Below are 13536 nucleotides of genomic sequence, written 5' to 3' on the forward strand. Positions count from 1 at the left end.
CACATAGCAAGCCTGTAATATTTGCGCTACAGATCTTGTGAGAGAATTATGAGGGCATTGTTAAAGAAGAGGATATGAAACATTTGTTCATTAATCGTAATGAAAACAGCATGAAACCTACTGGTGTCCAGGTGGTCTTCGGATTCCTGTTTAAGGTGGTCTTCGTGTTCCTGTTTACAAGAAACGGTGCTGGGTAGTGCTGGAGAACTCTTCACCTGCATGCTGGATCCCACAGACTGGTCTGGAATGAAGGAATAGCAAAAAAAGAAAAAAGTTAAATTCATGGTGTAGTCCCTTTAAGATTTTTTGGAAGATGCTTCTGAACATAATTGCTCGTTTGACCACTTCAAATGCTCCAATCTTAAAATAATAACCTAAAATAATCAAGAGCTTGTAGATCGGCTGTTTTTGCTGCGCAACGTGCTTCCATAGAAGACATGCTGGCTTCTATGGAATCCACATGACCGAAATCAGTTGTGGCGACTGAGAACTTTAATGCATGTTTATGTGATGTTTTTGCCATGATAATCATAATACTGAAATGTTGATAAGGTGATGATAGCCATACAACTAACAAACTTGACTCTACCTCCGCTCCGACCACTCTAGTGTGTTATCCAAATAACTATTCAATAAATAAAACCATGGAGGGTTGCACTCGGAAATACAAATCCATATTTTGTATTGTTCCACATATATGCCTCAGATTGACAAGATGACAGGCGTTTCAACTATCCAGACTTCAGTGTGGACACAGTGCGAGCCTCCATGGTTTGATTTATGGCCATAAAACTAACAGAATAAAAGGAAGAGAGAGACAGAGCATGAAACCTACTGGTGTACAGGTGGTCCTCAGGTTCCGGTTTAAGGTGGTCTTCGGGTTCCTGTTTAAGGTGGTCTTCTGATTCCTGTTTACAAGAAACGGTGCTGGGTAGTGCTGGAGAACTCATCTTCACCTGCAGGCTGGATCCAGACTGGTCTGGAATGAAGCAATAGCATAAGGACTTTCATTTTGACACATGGGTTGTGGATAAAGGTTGAACGTAAACAGAGGGTGTAAAGAAGTGCTTTCAAACAGTGGCGTAGTTATGCGGGGGCTTCGGTAGCTATAGCCACCAATGTTTTATCCAAAGCCACCAATAAAAAAAAATAAAAAAAAACGTTTTTTTTTTTTTTTTTAAATATATCTATCACCCTAACCTAACCCTACCCCTAAAACCAAAATAAAGTAACAAAAAACGGGGGGAAAAGCACCCAAATCCGTGAAAAAAATCATGCGCGCGCATGTGCCCGTTGCCTGCGGGGCTAAGCCCCCAACCTAGTAGAGACCTAGCGACGCGTCTGCGATCTGAATAGGACACATATATAGACGGATTTCCGCGCGACGTCATCACAGAGCAGAATGCGCAATCTGCGCATGCCCGCAGCCCGGGTGAAAGGCGCGTTCGAAAATACAGCCCTGAGCGGCAGTGAGCGCACTGGCCAATACAAACTAATAGGCGAGTGTGCTCCGGTGCGTAATTTCCAAACGCACCCATAGGCTTCCCCCTCCTCTGCGCGGTCATATTCCTCTCATGTTTACTAACAGGAAACCCGTCTATAGGGTGGGTTGGGTAAACATTAAGTTGAAGGATAATTAGGTCCGATAATGATGTACCATGCATGTTAAGATTATGTATAGTATTTCCGACCATTTTCCAAAGCATACTGTGAAAAGGTTGGCCGACTGCACAAGGCTCCAAAAAGTAGACAGGTCCACAAATAGTTTTCGGTATTTTATTTACCTCCAAAAGATTTGACAGTGCAAGCCGGCGACAAAATACAAAAATAAGACTGGCCAAAAGCAAAGTACCAAAAATAGGATATAAACACTTGACATGCTAACTAAGGAAAAACAAACCAAGACTTAAGAAACTGAAACTCAGGCAATGCCCTTTCTATCCAAGGGCCCTGGCAGCTTTTCCCTGGTATTGTCACCTAGCCCCAATCCAAACTGAACTCAACCCCCTCCTCCACTTGTTGCATACATGCTTTTTAACCCATTTAGGGCGAGAACTAGAGGTTTAGGAGTGAGGCACTCACTATGGGAAACAGCGCCATCTGGCGATGCAACAGAGCTACACAATACGCTCCCGGGGCCCATTTCATTGGGCTAGAGGGTATGTCACGCGACCGGCTGTCCCTTCCCCTTTCCGGAAGGACATATAAGGCCCGGTCGTGACGTTGTACTTCCTCTTACCACAGGTCCTCTGTTCGCAGTGGCGAAACAAAGGGGTGTTTGGTGAGTGCCTCACTCCTAAACTAAAAGAACCGGGGTTACCTACGTAACCTCTAGTTCTTTGTCGTTTTGAGTCGTGAGGCACTCACTATGGGATCTATAAACCCCCCGGAAGCGTTAAAAACATTCAATCCCTGAAAAACCGCACATGCCCCCTCCGGCCCAGGGGCCCGCACACAGCGGGGCCCCAGCCTCCGGGGCGTCCAGACCCACCGGGCCTGGACGCGGCACAAGGAATGATATAAAAGAGACCCTGACAGACCGAAGTCCGCCTTATTCAGCTAATAGAGGACAAGGTCCGTCACCTACCAACCTTAAAATAAGGGAACAGGGCCCCCTGCTCCCGAGGACCAACAGATCGTTAGCCCCACGGGATCACATCAGGAGGAGAAAGGCACCTCAAGTAGATGAGGCTGCCACGCCCAGGACTGCGTGCGCCACAGAGGAAGCCGCCACGTCCAGGCTGTAGAAAGCTGCAAAGGTCGAAGGAGACGACCAATTAGCGGCCGTGCAAATCTCCTGGACCAAAGCCCCCCTAGAGAGGGCCCAGGACGCAGCCAATCCCCTAGTCGAGTGCGCCCTCAGTCCAACAGGTACTGGGGCCCCACTGCTAGCATAGGCGAGCTGTATGGCTTCAACTATCCACCTAGAAAGCGTCGGCTTAGCGATCGCTTTCCGCTGGTCACCTCGGCCGTAGGAGACAAACAATTGTGTTGACGACCTACTGACCCCAGTCATCTGACAGTAGCGCCTCAGCGCCCGTACTGGACAGAGACAATGTAACCGTTCATCCTCCGCCGAAGCAAAAGGGGGTGGATGAAAAGCCACCAACTCGACCGGAGCCGGTGCCACCACTCCGGTCTTGGTAACGAATGCCAGGTTCGGTTTCAACAGAACCCTCCTGCCATCACCCGAGAACCTCAAGCACTCCGAACTCACCGAGAGTGCATGCAGGTCACTGACCCTCTTAGCCGTAGACAGGGCCACCAAGAGGACCGTCTTAAGGCTAACCACCCTGAGGCTCACCGTCTCAAGGGGTTCAAAAGGAGGGAGACAGAGAGCATTCAACACCACCACCAGATCCCAGGCCGGAAACAGAGGCCTGTTAGTCGGCCTGGCTCGCCTGGCTCCACCCATGAAGCGCCGCACCAGAGGGTGCTTGCCAACCGTTCCGTAACCTTCGAAACCTTCGTGGCAGGCGGCGATGGCCGCCAAGTACACTTTGACCGTCGAGAAGGTCAAGCCCTGGTTTAACCTGCTCTGCAGGAAAATAAGGACGCTGCGTACCGGCGCTTGGAAAGCCACCACCACTGGTGACTGTACCTGGCACCATGACACAAAAACATTCCATTTAATGTCATAGGCAGCCCTAGTGGATCCGGCCCTGGCGCCCTGAATCGTAGCTACCACGTCAGGGGGCAGGCCGCACGAATCTAGATTGGCCCTCTCACGGGCCAGACCCACAGGTCAAGGTCCCTGGGGCTGGGGTGGTTGATCTCGGTCCCTGCCTGCATCAGCAGATCCGCGATTGGAGGAAGGGACCAGGGTTCGGCGTAGAGTAGAGGAGTTATCTCCGACCTCCACGCGCCCCATGCTGGAGCCACCAGCAGTACAGTCAGGCCCTGGAGCCTGACCCTCTCCAAAGTTGGGCGGATGAGCTCCAGTGGCGGGAACGCATAAAGCAGTTCCCTCGGCCAGCTGTGAGCCAACGCGTCCAGTCCCAACGAGAGGTCCGTTGCCTTCTCCGAGAAAAAGCGAGAGCACTTCGTGTTCTCTGCTGAGGCAAATAAATCGATCCGTGGTCGGCCGAACCTGGTCCAAATCAGGCGCGCTATTTTCGGATTGAGTGACCAATCCGCGTACCAAAGCCTGCCCCTGGACAGCAGATCCGCCCCGCCGTTCTGGAGGCCCGGGACATGGACCGCACAAACTGACAGTAGGCGTGAGTCGCACCACATCGTCAGTTCCCGGGCTAGGTTGTCCAACACTCTGGAGCCCAAGCCTCCCTGCTTGTTGATGTAGCACATGGTCGTAGTGTTGTCCGTCCTGACCAGGACATGGCAACCGCTGAAATGCGTCTCGAACCGCTTGAGTGCGAGAAACACCGCCATCAGCTCCAGGTAATTGATGTGGGCCAATCTCAGATTGTGGTCCCACATTCCCCTGGCCGCACGACCCTCGTAGACTGCGCCCCATCCAGTCATACTGGCGTCTGTCGTGACAACCTTCCGTGAGATCACAGCACCTACTCTGACACCTTCTGAAAGAAAAGGTGCGCGTGACCAAGGTTCGAGCGCTTCCATGCAACGCGGAGACACTAGAACCTTCCGAGACCCCATAGTGGGTGGAATGTTGAGATCCCGCACCCACCGCTGAAAAGGTCTCATAAATAGTCTGCCTAGGCGGACCAGGTGTATGGCCGAAGCCATGAGCCCCGCCGCCTGCAAGCACAGCCTGTACGTGATTTTCTTCCCTACTCGAAAAGACCTCACACAGGCTAGAAAGCTGTCTATCCTCTCCTTGGATAGACGTGCCACCAGCGTGGTCGAATCCAGTGCAATCCCTATGAAAGAGGTTTGTTGACATGGAGTCAGCACGCTCTTCTGAAAGTTGATGGTGAAACCCAGCGACGTCAGATGGGAGATAGTTATCTCCGTGTGTCTCGTCACCTCCTGGCTGGAGCTCCCCGCCAGGAGCCAATCGTCGATGTATGTCGCCATGCGTATTCCCTGCCTCCTCAAAGGAGCTATAGCCGCCTGTGTGCACTTCACGAAAACACGGGGGCTCAGGGACATTCCGAACGGGAGCACCATGTACTCGTACACCCGCCCCTCGAAACCGAAGCGCAGAAACTTTCTGTGCGGTGGGTAAATGGGAATGTGAAAATACGCGTCCTTCAGATCTATGCTGGTCCACCAGTCGCCCTGACGCACCGTGCGTAAAAGCGTCGCGGTCGTCAGCATGCGAAACTTGAATTTCGTTAGAAATTTGTTGAGACCTCTCAGGTCCAGTATGGGTCGTACACCCCCCCCCCTTTTTCTTGACCAGGAAATATTTCGAGTAAAAACCCAGGCGTTGCTGGTCGGGAGATAATTCCCTTATGGCGCCTTTGTTTAAGAGAGAGAGAACCTCCTCTCGTAACGTTATCGCCGCTGCGCCTTTTGCGCTGGAGAATACCACTTTGTCGTTCATAGGGGGTTTTGCGGAAAACTGCAATTTGTACCCCTTCTGTATGGTGCGTAGCACCCATGGAGACGGGTGGCAGCCTTTCCACTGCGTTAAACAGCGAGCTAGGGGGTTGGGGGGGGGTTGTGTGTGTCACTCGTCCCACTAACCGTTTGGTCGTTGTCATGGAAACTAGTGACGTGGCCGATCGTGCCGGTGTAGGCATTATCTGACTGACTGGGAGATTCAAGGAAGTCACGTGACTCTGCACGCGGTGCAACCCTGATGTCAGCAACTGGACTACAGATGTAGTTCTCTTGCCTACCTTCCGTGCGGCCATCTTGTGAGACCCCTTCACTAAAATGGCGTTCTGGCGCCCTCTCCCGGATGGGAGATATGGATGGTGAAACCGGCGTGACCCTTGTGCCAAGGTGCAACTTGGGCGCCCTCTGGCGGACAAAGGTGGCACTGGTTTCACCACTGAATTTAATTTTACCTGCATTGGTGTGAATGTATTCAGTATGTTTGTCCCACAAGTGTTCGGGAAACCGAGAACCGGGTTTCCCGAGCACTGTGGGCTCATAGGGGGACCACCGAGAACGGGGAGCCGCCATGTAGGTGGCCCCCGTTCTCCCTGGTCCACAGGCGGGGTCGAGATAAGACAAGGTTTTGTAACTTGCAACATGTTTAATGAAACAATTACAGGGAAATGCATTACAGGCCATACAGAAATGTGCGACATTTTTTGTTGCTTGGCTGTTGAGGAGTGGTCCATGACTCCGTCCTCTGGGTGCAAAAAGGGTCCCTGTCTCTTCCCCGTGGGGGTCTGCGTAATTCCAGGCTGACCGAGCAGCTCTGTGTGGAGCGGTTGGCAGTGCTGTGTGTCCCCCCAAGCCTGCCTGACATTGGGGGGAACAGAGTGGCAAATGTCACTTCCCCTGCCCACGACGGGAGCGGGTGGTGCTGCGACGTGGAGCCCGGGCAGCGGTGCTGGTGGGGCGAGAGGTTCGAGGCCGAGCACCGGCCTCCTCATGGGTCCTCTCCCTGGATGTGCCCGATGAGGGTGTGTCTGAGGGGCGGCTTGACCTGGATTGGCGAGAGGAGGAGCGCCCACCTCTCGCTGCAGGTCTCTCACCACGAGATCTGGCGTTGGAGGAGGAGGAGGAGGCGATCGGTTCAAAGACTCCTGAAGCGGCCTCCTGAGTTGCCTTCCTCTCATCAGTAAACTTTTTGATGAACTTGGCCCCGTCCTTGAAGAGGTTCTCCGGGTCCAGGTCGAGGGCCAAGAGCTGCTTCCTGGCCTCCTGGCCTGCCTCGCCTGGGAAGTTGACTAGGTCCAGCCACCTGGTGCGCTCTTGCCAGGCGCAGAGATCCAGGGACCGCCCGGACCACTCAGTGGAGTGCTTGTTGAGCTGAATAATTAATTGCATCACCAGCTCAATCTCCTCGGCGTGCTCGCCCAGCTTCGGCAGCAGGTCCTGGAGCATCGAGCTCAAGGAGCCTTGTAGAAGCGTGCTGGCGTTGAGGTTCCTGGCGACCGTGCTGGTTGCCTTGTAGGACCTCAGCTGCTGAAGCAGATTTGTCCTTCTGGTGTGTAAAGGTGGGCTTGGAGGTAAGGGAGACCCGTCCAATGCTCATCGCTCCCAGACTGGTGGCCAGAACAGTGTCCATGGGGGGAAGGCTGAGTCCCAAACCTTCTCCCTCAGCCACGTTGATGTCAAACTGCAGCTTATGTGGGTCAGCGTTGCCCTTCCAGGAGGACTGAAGAGCCTCCTTGAAGCCCCTGGCCACTGGCAGCTTTCTGATCCTCGGGCGGCGAGGTTCTGGGGCGGCCATGCCCGGGAAGGAGGGTGCAGCTTCAGAGGTGGAGGCTTGTGGTTCCTCTATCTGGAGCTGCTGACCACATCTGAGCACCGCCCGCTCGAAAGCTATGGAGACAGAGAGCTTGGGCTTCGGGGCCTCGGCAGCCAGGTCCACCTGGGGAGAGGAGAGAGGGAGAGAGGAGGGGAGAGAGGAGGGGTGGGGGGTGGAGGTGCTAGTGGAGACGGTCTGTCTGTTGTCTCCTCTTGCTGGGCTCAGCATGGCGACGTCCGACGAGTCCTGGCCGCAGGGAAGGGCGCCGTCCTCGTCGTCGTCCTCCTCTTCCTCATCCTCCTCTTCGAAACCGTCTCCCTCCACGAAGTCGTCGTTGTACTCCCCCTCCATTGATTGTATGTCGTCCTCCAGCTGGAGAACGCCGCTGGGGAGAAACACATGGGGTGGGGGGGAGGGGAGAGGTGGGCTAGCCTGTTGCTGTGGGGGTTGGGGTCCAACACCCAAGGCAGCGGTGGTCGCCGTGTGTCCCCTATGGCCCTGTGGGGTGCTTGCACGGCTCTCCACAGGGCTCGGTGTAGCCGGAGGAGGCATGAGGGAACGCTGTTGACGGTGAGAACCACCGTCCGCAGCAGCTGGGGTGGGGAGGCGGGAGGGTCGTTGGTGAGCTAGGCGGGCGCCGCTAGCTTCACTGGCATAGGCCCTGGCTTGACCGTATCTGGCGCGTAAAAACTTCTCCGAGTACCGGGAGCAGCCGTCGCAGAAGGACACGGGGTCGGAGAGCGCGTTGAAAGCATGCGCCACTCCGAGACATGCAACACAGATGGTGTGTGGATCGTCTCCATCAATAGTGGCCGAGCAGTCGGGGAGTCCGCACTGCCTCGCTGGCAGAGGGCCCTGGTAATATGGGACGCCTCTGAGGCCTTTCTTAGGAGCCGACATCGTGTGGCGATAAAAGAACACAAGCTAACGGCTCTGTACGGGGAGTTAGCTCAGTTTGGGGGGGAGGCTAGTGCTGCGGTAGTAGCCGAGCAGCTAAGCTAGGTAGCGACTAGAGGCTAAGAAGCTAATAGAAGCTAACAGTGGCTAAAAAGCCGGCTCACCACGATGTAGTTTAGAGTTGTTTTGAAGTCGAAAAGCGAAACTTGGTGAGAGAGAAAACCCGTGGGCGACTAATCCGAGTCTCCGCTTTAAGGGTTAGAGCTGGTTTCCCTCAAAATGACGAAGTTATAAGAGTTTTCAGTTTTTAAAAGCGTGTAGCCTTGTAGTATCTGCGAACAGAGGAACTGAAGAGGAAGTACAACGTCACGACCGGGCCTTATATGTCCTTCCGGAAAGGGGAAGGGACAGCCGGTCGCGTGACATACCCTCTAGCCCAATGAAATGGGCCCCGGGAGCGTATTGTGTAGCTCTGTTGCATCGCCAGATGGCGCTGTTTCCCATAGTGAGTGCCTCACGACTCAAAACGACAAAGAACCCCAATTTGTAACTATTCCTTTCAAGACGAGAACCCCTTTTGGGGTTCTTGTTGCTGTGTACAGTATATAGCAACATATATTTTTTTTCATTTTTCATTTTAGAATAAATATTTTAAGTTTTTCAGAAAACTTAGGTCAGGATTTAGAAGGGTTTTTTAGAATCGGCCTCAGGTCTAAATGGGTTAAGCAGGTGAGGCAAACCATACCAGTAACTCTTTAACTCAATTATGACTAGCTAAGGCCCATGAGTTATCTTATCCAATTACTCTCATAAATCATAAGACTTTCCAAACTGATTCAACTATATTTTACAGGCCCAATTCATTCTAAAATTATAAAATAAAACAAAACATAATACAAACATGAACAAACACCCCTCCCCCTCTACAGTGCTTGGCCCCTTCCAATCAACAGGATTGCCAGGCTGCAGAGGAGAGTCTAGCCTGGTAAACCCTCCCTCCGGAAATCTCATTTCTATTTGAGAGATTTCCGGAGGGAGGGTTTACCAGGCTAAGGAGAGTCAGGTTACCAACACATACTTTAACTTCCCCACAGTGTCAATAAATAAACAAATTTAAAAGCTTTTTCAGTCCTTGTGTGAAATGTCAGATGTAAAGAGAACATGCAACTCAACACTACTAAACCCACACTTCGCAGCCGGCTTGATGGTGATTGCTATTGGAAGCAGCTGTGTAGTGTGTGCATGCAAAGTTCCTCAGTACTGTACAGTGGAGGCCATTTAGTGGTCCACCGAGCCAGAGCCCATTATTTCCCCCCCATTTCCAACAATACATATTATTTTAAGCCTAGAATCAAGCCATCCAGGATCCTAGAGAATCACGACCATAAACATTTGATTCTGTGGAGAAAAAAAAAACGTTGAATATTTAATTATATACTATATTTGATTTTGTTTTTTTTGTTTTTCCGGTTTTCACTTTTTATTTTCACAGAATCAAATGTTTTATAGTCATGATTTAGCTGTAATATACAACCCTCGTAGACGTATTTACGATTCTGACGTTTTCAATCTACGAGAGTTGTAGGGTTCACCCCCCAATGGCCAGCTGGACTTTCTGCACTATGCCCTGCAAAGTACTTCAAACGTGTACAAATTGAAAATAAAGGTGCTTACCGCAAAGCCCCAAATGTTAACGACTCCTACAGCGATTTGGCGGTATTGATACATTGTGTGTTCAATGCGCAATACACCTCCCGAGCGCCAAATCGCTGTTGCGCAGTTCAAACTCATTTTAAACAAAAGAAGAAGTGCGCAATACACCTTCCGACCGCCAAATCGCTGTTGCGCAGTTCAAACTCATTTTAAACAAAAGAAGAACAGTGAAGATTCCGACACAAGCTGGATTAAAAGACTTCTTTATTGAAAGATATACCTCTACGGGGATAAGTACTATGCCGTAGGAGTCGTTAACATTTGGGGCTTTGCGGTAAACACCTTTATTTTCAATTTGTACACTTTTGAAGTACTTTGCAGGGCATAGTGCAGAAAGTCCAGCTGGCCATTGGGGGGTAAACCAGTGGTGTGTTCTACCGTCAGATGCTGTGTACGGCGTATACCTTGAGATTTTTTTTCGTCGCTACCGTATACCTTCAAAAACTGTTTCATCCATTGAAAACGCGAGAGCGTATACCCACGACCACGCGCATCGTATCGTAGCGTATACCTTCCGAAAAAAAACTAGAACACAACACTGGGGTGAACCCTACAACTCTCGTAGACTGAAAACGTCAGAATCGTAAATACGTCTACGAGGGTTGTATACTACAGCTAGTCATGATTCACCAGGAGCCTGGATGGCTTGATTCCAAGCTTTAAATAATTGATATAAATATTTTTAGATATCTCTATAGGAAAAAAAGAACGGGCTCTGGATCGGTGGAACCACATAATGGCCACCATTGCTATGCCCAATAAGGCACAGGCTGCCCCGTGACACATACATATGTATTCATTTTTACATTTCAGGGAAGAAGAAAAAACTATTTAACGTTGGGGTGCCCAATGATGATTAATGATTCACTGTTCCAGCTTACAGCTCCGTTTTTTCACTGTCAAGCTATTTAGTATTTTTGCAGTTTCCCTGCTTGAAAGGGATGGTACAGTCCATTGGAGGTTTTAACTGGGTTTCACTCATACAATGACCTAGCCCCTACGGAACCTCTCCCTCCGCTATGTAGCTCCGAGATGAGGTCCCTCTATAGTTTCTGCCGTATGCGGTGGACATTGTCGCACATTTTCCACTTTACATGTTTCTTATCCCTTTCTGCACATCGTATCCAAAAAGTAAAGCATTTCCGCCACTCTCTCAGATGTTTTAAGTTTTAGCTGGCAATAAAATCTATCCAACGAGTTGAAGAAAGTATTTAATTTGCCTCGGTTTTCATCCGGTTCCATAATATTTTGCATTAGAAGATGCAATTCAACATTTGACCAGAAGGGGAATCAGTAATGTTATCTCTACGAGCGCAACTCTTGCGCAATGTCTTAAAAACATGTAACCGGATGAAAACCGAGGCAAATTAAATACTTTCTTCAACTCGTTGGATAGATTTTATTGCCAGCTAAAACTTAAAACATCTGAGAGAGTGGCGGAAATGCTTTACTTTTTGGATACGATGTGCAGAAAGGGGTAAGAAACATGTAAAGTGGAAAATGTGCGACAATGTCCACCGCATACGGCAGAAACTAAAGAGTTCATCTCGGAGCTACATAGCGGAGGGAGAGGTTCCATAGGGGCTAACGGGGGGCATACGTTAGTCCGACAGACCATTACTCCGACTATGGGGCTAACAATGACCACAACTTTGGTTTTCCTTTTAGTTCTTCTTTACTTTAGTTTGTTGTTGTTGCAGTACAGCTTATGCAGGTAGTGTATGCTGCCCTGCCAAGCCAAAGAGCAGTAACTACGTTTTTGGACACACCGACTTATTTGGGTTGCCCAAAGGTCAAATTAGCCTTTGTGATGTTGGGGGATAAACAATTACCTCAAGAACAGATGTACAATTAGTGTAATATCACTTATATGCCAATATCTCATTTGGCTGACCAGTTGAATCACTTTTAAACCCATTTTTCAGTGATTTTTGTTTTCGTAGTTACTGCACTCTGCCTTGGCAGGGCAGTATGGTTGTAAGGTATTATAGGTAGGCTATATCAAGGTGAAAAACCTTAAATGAAAAATAAATAATTACTGTAAATACAATGCATATGAAATAATAAATGCAAATATCTATGCTTTACATATTTTTTAGCACTTGTAAATATTGTTTTACTTTCTTAGTGTATTTTTATGAATTGGGTTTTTTAAACAGTTTTTTAACATATGCAGTCTCATATGAAATGCAAATATAATAGACTGAATTTTAGCAGCATTCCAATCAATCTATATATCTAAATCAACAATCATGTTGCTTTAACTTGAGGACATCAAACAAACGACATTGAACTAGAACGCACGTTGTAACGTGCGCTACAAACGGCAAGTTTTATGACTCTTAAACAAACAAACAATTCGTCTCTCACCGGCTGCCTCTCCAGCTTTTTATGGCTGCACCAGTGCTGCTTTGATGTTCTGCGCGACGTTGCTGTTGCATATAATGGAGGATTGTGGAGGATTCTCTTCCTTCTCCCTTCTCTTCCTCTGTGATTTGTTTTACAGGCTTCTTTCAGGTGCGGTGCTTTATAGTGTAGCGACGCTGATTAGTGATTGGGGAATGATTTCAGACAGCTGCCACTATGTCAATCAGCCCAACTTTTTAACCCTTTTGGTTCCAGTGAGGATTTCCCAAGTTGACTTCACAGTTACAAAACCACCGCACAGACGCAATTTGAAAATAGCAGATCTACAAGCTCACAACACGTCGCTACAGTTCTCAGTATTTTATTTACCTCCAAAAAAGGTGCAAGCCGGCGACAAAAAATACAAAAATAAATAAGACTGGCCAAAAGCAAAGTTCTAAAAATAGGACATAAACACTTGGCAAGCTAGCTCCGACGGAACCTCTCCCTCCGCTGTATAGCTCCGAGATGAGGTTCCTCGTTAGTTACTGCCGTCTGTTTTCGAAATGGTCGCACGTCGTCCACTTTACATGTTTCTTACCCCTTTTTGCACATCGTATCCAAAAAGTAAAGCATTTCCGCCACTCTCTCAGATGTTTGAAGTTTTAACTCGCCATAAAAGCCATCCAACGGGTTGAAGAAAGTATTTAATTTGCCTCGGTTTTCATCCGGTTACATGGTTTTTAAGACATTGCGCAAGAGTTGCGCCCGTAGAGATAACATTACTGGTTACCCTACTGGTCAAATGTTGAATTGCATCTTCTAATGCAAAATATTATGGAACCGGATGAAAACCGAGGCAAATTAAATACTTTCTTCAACCCGTTGGATAGCTTTTATGGCGCGTTAAAACTTCAAACACCTGAGAGAGTGGCGGAAATGCTTTACTTTTTGGATACGATGTGCAGAAAGGGGTAAGAAACATGTAAAGTGGACGACGTGCGACCATTTCGAAAACAGACGGCAGTAACTAACGAGGGACCTCATCTCGGAGCTATACAGCGTACAGCGGAGGGAGAGGTTCCGTAGGGGCTATTGGCAAGCAAACTAAGGAAAAACAAACCAAGACTTAAGAAACTGAAACTCAGGCAATGCCCTTTCTGTCTAAGGGCCCTGGCAGTTCCTAGCTGTTCACCTTCTAGCCCCAAGCCAAACTGAACTCAATCCCTTCCACTTGTTGCATACATGCTTTTTAAGCAGGTGAGGTAAACCATACCATACAT

The sequence above is a fragment of the Gymnoscopelus microlampas genome, assembly GCF_963454915.1.
Source record: "Gymnoscopelus microlampas genome assembly, chromosome: 4".
Classification (NCBI taxonomy): Eukaryota; Metazoa; Chordata; class Actinopteri; order Myctophiformes; family Myctophidae; genus Gymnoscopelus; species Gymnoscopelus microlampas.